Here is a 9,003-nt window from a genome sequence, read left to right on the forward strand (position 1 = left end):
CCGCAACGACGCCATCTGTATCAGCATCAGCACTCTCACAAACATCATCATCATCATTATCATCTTTATTACCATCGCCAACATTATCCTCATCGTCATCATCATCATCGTTTTCATTGTTGTCTACGTCATCACCATCTGCATGAAAACCACCGCTATCTTTAATACCATAGGTGTCATCGCTGCCTACACCATCATCCCCACCATAACCCCATCAGCATCGTAACCATCATCTACGTCAGCATCATTCATAATAGTGAATAGTAACTGTACTTCAATAATAATGGCGAATAATATTATTGATTGCTTTTAATAGCATTTCTACAAGCAGAATTGAAAATATATAAAACTATATGGGCCAATAAAAAAGGAAAAATTTTAAATCTGATTTTGTACATATTGAATGTCTTCCTTTTTACAATATTAGACAAGGTTGTCCTTTAACAGAGGTCTCTATAAAAGAGGTTTTATCCAGACATATAAAAGCGAAAAATACATATGAAATATAGTGAATAACCCTAGAATAAAACAATGGTTTCCATTTATTGGCACAGAGCCAAAAGTTTTTGAAGGGAGGGGGGAAACGATCGCATGGATTCCAGTACTTCACTTGTACTTATTATATTCGTACTGAAAAGAAAACGGGGAGAGATCACCTCGAAATGTTAGTTCAAAGTTTAAAGACGGACGAAAATCCGCTCAGCATTTTGTCCGGAATGCTAACGATCCTAACAGCGCACTGTATTTAGTACAAAAATAATGCTTTCACATTTTGGCGTAGAGCCAGTAATTGTCGAGGGAAAGGGGACGTCGGTTATATTGACCACAGTACCTGACTGGTACTTATGTTATCAACTGCGAGAGGATGAAAATCAACGTCGGCGGAATGTGGGGGCAGAACGTAAAGACGGATGAAATGCAGCTATGCATTTTGTTCGACATGCTAAAGATCCAGGCAGCTTGTCGCATTTATTACATTACTAAAGGTTTCAAACCTTGTCACAGAGCCGAGAGTATTTGAGGAGAAGGTGAAGCCTGTTATATGGCCCCCATTATTTGGTTGGCCTTTGTTTTATGTAACCCGGAAGGATGTAAAGCAAACACAACGTCGGTGGAATGCGCGGTCAAAACGAAAAGACAGGCGAAATGCCGCTAAGCATTTTATATGATGTGCTAACGATTCCGCTAGTTCACCGCCTTAAAACCAGATTCGAACCAGCGTCGCTGCTTTTTCACATTGTCTACCGGCAGAACTGACTCTGTTAACAAGTAGTTTTTATAGTTCGCCCAAACATTAAAGAAAAACACGCCAAAATCATACCGCCTACGCTTCAAACAGTCACGTGACCACAAATGTTTCTTTTTTTTTCGTGCTCGCTTGCAAAACTAGACAGCGGTGTTCCAATTCACGTGGTACGAACGAGAAATTATCTGAATAAAATTGTTCGTTCGTAACAATATCTTAACATTGTTGCCTGAGTTTAGGCATATAAAATTAATTAAATACTGCTATATTCAGTACTTTCTTCTCCTTTATATCCATATATGTTTACGTTCATGGGAGAAGGGCTTACATGAGTGTTTGTGCGCGTATGCATGTATATGCGCGTATGCATGGACTATTATTAGAGTTCATTTATATAAACTATATTTAATACTTAAGCACAAAATGTATAAATGTGAGTCATGAAAATTACCATTTGACCATAAGTGTTACTACAGACTGAAATATTTCAAGACTGACCTCAAAGAACTTGAAGTCAAAATATCGAGTTTTAATTTATTTTATATTTTAATATTTAAATCGCAAAATTTATTGGAGTTTTCAAAAGCGAAACTTATAAAAATCTCATGTTTGGTGCCAGATAAGGTCCAAGATAATATATCAGAGCAAGCACAAATAAGTTTATAAATAATAACTATAATTAATACAAAAAGAAAAAAAAATAATAAAGAAAAAATATATTAGCAATATACACTTAATGATTACTTTTGGGACGTTGCGCTTCCGTTGGCAAGATTAATTTGAACAATTTCATTTGACTTACGCTAAAGATAATTTAAGTTTGTTTGATTACAATCAATGACGTAAATGTCCATAAATAACAACTACAAAAGATAGAAGAGATATCATCACAAACAACAAGCTTCATCATCATCATCATTAACAGCCGTCACTAACATCAATCGGCATAAAAACATCAGAATCAGTAGAAGAAAGTATCATAATAAGAACAACAACAGCCATACACTTACCCCATAATATTGGAACAAAGCCAAAAGGTTAAAGGGTAGGGTAAGTAGTTAAAATCAACTGCAGTACATAGTTTGTTGTTGTTGGCACTCCGTCGCTTACGACGTCGAGGGTTCCAGTTTATCCGATCAACAGAACAGCCTGCTCGTGAAATTAACGTGCAAGTGGCTGAGCACTCCACAGACACGTGTACCCTTAACGTAGTTCTCGGGGATATTCAGTGTGACACAGTGTGACAAGGCTGGACCGTTTAGTTACAGGTACAACAGAAACAGGAAGAAAGAGTGAGAGAAAGTTGTGGCGAAAGAGTACAGCCTCGTGGAGCTTTAGTTGTTTTCGCTCAATAAACACTCACAACGCCCGGTCTGGGAATCGAAACCGCGATCCTATGACCGCGAATCCACTACCCTAACCACTGGGCCATTTCGCCTCCAGTACATATTTTACATTAAGTAGATACTTCATATCAAGGACTCTGGAACGATGAGTCAAAGTTGTTCTTGATGGGATTTGAACTCAGAATGTAGAGGGAGGGAGGTGTCGGTTGATTAAACGACTCGAATGCACGTCTGTTAATTTAATATACGTTCCCGGAAGCATAGTATAAGCGTCAACGTTTATCACCGCATTGTTTGAAAGCAGAATGTAGATTGAGGCAAGTAACTACTCTAAGACATTAAATCCAACGCTTTATTAAATTTGTTAATTAAATGCTCTAATAATATTTACAGTGATGTCTAATATTGGGACATAACTAATTTGTGGATCTACTTCTCTAATAATGAGCTTCAAATTTTGGCAGGATATCAGCAGTTTTGAGGAGAAGGGTCGAGTCAATTACATAGACACATTAAGTGACAGGTATTTTGTTTTGTTGACACGAGAAAGATGTGAAAGCAAATTTTACCTTGAAACTATAAGAAATCAGAACGTAAACAACAGGAAGAATTTCTTCTGAGTAATTTGTTCCATGCGCTTATGATCCCCCCCCCCCCCCACACACATTTTTCCGCTTCCACTGCACAAGTATTTAGAGTAGGCTTTTTCTGAAAATATGAACGAACCCCAAAATTATACGTTGTGCAGGTTATTTGATTGGATCGATTCAAATACATGATCGCAGATTTATTTTATCAACCCCGTTAGAATGGATAACATTTTGTATTAAGATATTTCTGCAGTTCAATTCCGTAGTATTTGAACACCGATGTAGATTCGAGCCATTATCACAAGTTATTTAGTCCGGGGACTTTTCTGATTAGGTGGACACCATTTTTTATTTAGTTTTTATTTAGTGTGTTTTCTACCGAAACACTTTAAAACTTCGTATACTTTTTTATTTTGTCTTATAGAACAGAGAAAAATGTTTATATTCGAAGTTATTTCATGTTAAAAATTGTCGTATTTTGGTAATTTCAACCAATCACTGACGTCTATTCAGCTGATTACAGTTACTGCTGTTCTTTGTCAATAATAATCTGTGGCGGTGTATATATCGTTAGTCCCTGGTAATCCTTTTGAATTAAGCACCAGTTATGCACTAATCCTAACCCCCTATCACTAACCCTAAAACCCTAGCCCTGACCCTTAAACCCTAACCCTAACTGTAAAACCCGAACCTAACTCTAAATCCCCAAAGCTAAAACCAGTAAAAACGCACGAACGATGTCATAAATAACAGTACCGCCGATAATTGGTGTTGAGAAACAACGACACTAATTTTATTCAAGGGAAAAGATCCCATTACACCGCCAGAACGTGTTGTTGACAAACCACAGCAGTAATTGTTTTCATCGCAATAGACGTCAGTGATTGGTTGAAATTACCGAAATACGACAACTTTTAACATGGAATAACTTGGAATATAGAAACTTTTCTTAACAAGACTAAGAGAAAAAGATGTTTTATATGACATATTCTACCAGTATCCCATGTTTGAAAGTGTTTCGTTAGAAAACAAATAGTGTCCGCCAATTCAGAAGGATCCTAGTCCGGCACTCTAACGGATGTGCCACTCTATTGCTCAAACAGTTTCTCTAATTTTGTCACAAGACGAGCAGTTCTAGAGGATGGATTTACTCGCTTACCTTGTCTCCAGTACTTGACTGGTAATTTATCTTATCGATTCCGAAAGGTTAAAAGGGCAAAGTTGAACTCGAGGAAATTTTAATTCAGAGTGCAAAGAGCCGTAAGAAATGTTGCCAGTCCTTTAATATTGGTTTCAAATTTTGACACAACCAACCCCCATTATTTTGGGAAGGGTGTAAGTCGATATATCGACCTCGATGTTCAACTAGTGTTTATTTTATCGACCCCGAAAGGATAAAAGGTAATGTCGACTTCTGCTGCATTTGAATTTAGAAAGAAAAGACAGACGGAATGCTACTAAGTATTACGCTAAGTCGAGGCGCAATGGCCCAATGGTTAGGGCAGCGGACTCCAATTCATAGGATCGCGGTTTCGATTCCCTGACCGGGCATTGCGAGTGTTTATTGAGCGAAAACACCTAAAGTTCCACGAGGCTCCGGCAGAGGATGGTGGTGAACCCTGCTGTACTCTTTCACCACAACTTTCTCTCACTCTTACTTCCTCTTTCTGTTGTACCTGTAATTCAAAGGGCCAGCCTTGTCACACTCTGTGTCACGCTGAATAGCCCCCGAGAACTACGTTAAGGGTACACGTGTCTGTGGGTGCTCAGTCACTTGCACGTTCATTTCACGAGCAGGCTGTTCCGTTGATCGGATAAACTGGAACTCTCGACGTCGTAAGCGACGGAGTGCCAACAAACAACACAATCAAACATTACGCCCGGTGCTGTAAAATATTCTTCCAGCTCACCGCCTTATCCACAGCTTTAATATTATATGCAGTAATCCTTAACAGAGAAGCATAGCCGGAATTCAGGTAAGGTTTTGCTTTTCGTTTTGTTGTTTTCATGAAATCGAACATAACGCTTGACTGATATTTTATTTTGTGGACCCAGGAACATTACAAAAGTTTATCTCTGCAACTCACTTTCAGAATATATTTAAACAGACACTCAGAGAATTAATCAAATCATCACTCAAATATTAATTATAAGAATTCCCAAAATCAGAACCACGCCAGAAATTTGGATGGAGGTGTCAGTTGATTAATTCGACTCGAATACGTGGCTGTTAATTTATTTAATGTACCCGGAGGTATGAGCGGCAAAGTTTATTGGCGCACTGTTTCTTAAGCAAAATGTAAATAGATGCGACTACTCTAAGACATTAAGACTAGCACTTTAATAAAATTGTTAATTAAATGCTCTAATAGTATTTATAATGATTTCTAATATGGGCCCATGGTTGCAAATTCAGGAAGAAGTAGATATTGATTACAGTGACTCTGTTATGTAACAATATATTTTACTGACCATTGACGGTAGAAGGCTAATGTTGTCCACTGTGGGATGTGAACTGTAAGATGCAGTGACTAATTACCACAATGCATTAGTCTCATACGGCAAGCAATATGTCGCTTCACCACCTTATTTACAAAATCCGTTACTAACGCAAGCAAAATTCCCCAACGTTTTTGTCTTAGCGAGGAAGGGTGGGTATATATTCGATAAAACTGACAATATTATTTGTCTATTGGAGAAATGAGAGGAAAACTAACTTTGATGGGATTTGAACTCCTAATGTAAAAACTTGGAACTAAATACCATAAACAATCGATCAAACCACCACCCAAATAATTTATAATACACAACTGGAAAATTAAAAAGTGGTTATCCTCGATGAAAATCACTGTATTATTTGATTAGGGTATATATATTTTACATGCCCTTAAAGAATGAAAGAAAAGTTTGACCTGGGAACGATTTGATCTCAGCAGTTAAAAGGTAGTTACTAAATACCATTTTGTATATTGTCCAACAATCTAATAAATTTGTTGCTCCACCGCCTTCATACTAATAATAATAAACATGAAGCCAATATAGAGATAACCATCAACTGAAATAAATTGGAATAACCGAAGAAAAAAATCGTTAAAGTTATTAACACTGAATTGATTATCAATTTTATCACAGTTTAACCAGATTCATTTATTTTGTATTGCCTATTTATTTATTTACTTTATAATGTTTATGAATACATAACATATACTGGAACCATTGTTTGTCTGTTGTTTTGCATTTTGTTGTTTTGAAATCAAAGGTCATGTTTGTTAGTTTTTTTTTTTAATTATATATAAATGTTGTTGTTTTTTTTTTTTTTTGCCATTTTTATTTTTCCAATGTTTGGTTTTATCTTATGGAAACTGAATTGCAGTATTTGAATTTTATTTCAAACATAAAAAAAAAACTTTTAACTCATATAATGAATATAAATGAAGTCATTTAATAGATAGTCAAAACAACAACATTTGGTTTGATTATATATATTTTAGATGTATGGACAGCATTTTTAAATAGTTAAATGCCATTTGAAATGGGGAAATAATCAAATCAACAAAGTTATACTTAAGTAAATCATGGGTGAAAAGAAACAAAAATATTTTAATCAGAATTAGAAATTTACACAATGATGTGAAATGAAGTAGGAAGTCTCAGTTGATTTATTGAATTGAAGCGATAACCCTTGCTTAATGATTAAATTGTTCGTACAACAACAACACTAACAAATACAACAAACTTATAGCTTTATTACTATTGACAGACAGTAATGTCAGTGGTGACAGAATCAGAAAATAACATAAATAACCTTAAAACCACAGGAATACTGAATACTATGTAGCGTAGAAATGAGGTAGGTGAATTATAGTAAACTAAAGATTGATTTTCTTTTAATAGGCTAAACGTTCTTTCGTATAATATAAACGACATGTGTTCAATAACTAGTAGCCAATTTAAAATTATTACTTTATATTGCTTTATAGTATTTAGCCTTTCCCAGTAGAGTTGTAATGTATTGAAGAAGCAACTCTCTGTTTTTCTAGCATTCAAGTGATTAAAATGCGTTTATCGACTTGGACGTAGTATAACATTCTCGGAGGATGTAGCTTCAAGTGTATATAAGATAATACGAAACGAGTGAGGCAAACTGTAGCGTTATAGACACAGATCTATTATTATTCATCTCACTCAGCGGCTGGATCCCTGAAACATACATATTTGCATTTTACGTGCGTGAGTAAACAATTTATTATGTTGTTTATGATGCAGCTAAAGACACAATTTTATTTAAGCTTGTGCTACACTTGGTGTGTCATATTTGCCCATTACTAATTTTATCTTAAAATGAAAAGTTTTCGGTTTTGGTTCATGATATTTACGAGTTGTTAGTTATATTTTTTGACAATATTTTACATATATTTACAATTCAGAATCAGAATCCATTGTTTTACCATAGACTCTCATATTTTCTGAGCTAAACCGAATGTTTTGATAATGGGTGAAAGCATATACCTATTCGGTATATTGTGGTGATTCCAATCAGCAGTGGCCTACTTCTTAAGTAGTTGGTTTGCTTCCAAAGTTAGAAGAACGAGCTTGCTTGAATTGGGAAACGAAAATATATATTGCAACAAATGCATGGGTTTTACAGAGAGCAGGAATATCAGAAAACCCTATCATGCAGCTCCCCAATCAACTGAGATATGCTGTTTGGTTATAGAAATAGGTAAAGAGAATGTATACCTAAGCAGGGGTTTTTTTTATGATGAGCTTTCATATGTGTTTGCTTTTACGTGTTCCTCTTCAAACACTGTCTTAAACAAAGTGTTCTGTATGTACTGTTTCAAAAAGCATGGGACGCATGTTGACACAGTAACAAAGGCGGAATAAATCTTTTATCAAAAAACTATCAAACAACTTACCAACCGTTACAAAAAGGGAAGTATCACTAACGTACCCACGGTTTTCTTATATTGTCTCATGAACAGGGAAATATTTCTCCAATTGTGTTCCATGGGTGAACAATACTTCAAATTGGCAATAAATATGAATAATTATATCAGCAATTTCCTCTCTAATATACTAACATCACTTCATATATCACCAATGCTAGGTCACTTTCCTATAATGATTTACCTTTTGACAAACATTTCTCATTTGATGTTAGGCTTGTTATATATGTCTACAATAATATGGTATTATTGAATAATAAAGGATGAAATAAACCTCAGTGGGATTTGAAATAAAGGCGGGTGGAATACTGCTGAACATTTTTCATGGTGTGCTAACGATTCTACATTCCATATTACCCACAAGGGGCGACATAAAGAGGGGTCAATACAAGACAATAAAAACGTGAGTAGATGAAAACGGATTAAAGGGTAAAATGGAAAAATGAGAGATGTAATGATGACGCTCGGTTCCACATCCATCATTTCACTTTTGGTTACTTTTTAAAATAATCGAAAAAGTTAATATTAAAGTCTGATTTTAAATTTTCAGCACTTATCATGTATGGTATTTCATTTTTGTCCATTTTTATTTCAACGTATTTCACTTTGTCCTCGAACTTCTCAAATTTCTTTTTTATCATTTGTATTGATTATAGCAGATCCCAAATGCGTGCGGATTGCATTCCAAAGATTTTTACCAATCTCGTACTTTCCAAACTCTTGGTTGTTTATTCGTTAGTTCATAAAAAAATTAATAATTTTGTTACTTTGTTTTCTTTTTTTATTTTACGGGAATGGGGGTTGGAAGTTTTTGGACATCAGTGAGTGAATGCAAGCCGGGTAAGGAGAGGACAGATGGTTGCAGGGAAAGG

The sequence above is a fragment of the Octopus bimaculoides genome, chromosome 21 (genome assembly GCF_046866305.1).
Source record: "Octopus bimaculoides isolate indiv1 chromosome 21, ASM4686630v1, whole genome shotgun sequence".
NCBI lineage: Eukaryota > Metazoa > Mollusca > Cephalopoda > Octopoda > Octopodidae > Octopus > Octopus bimaculoides.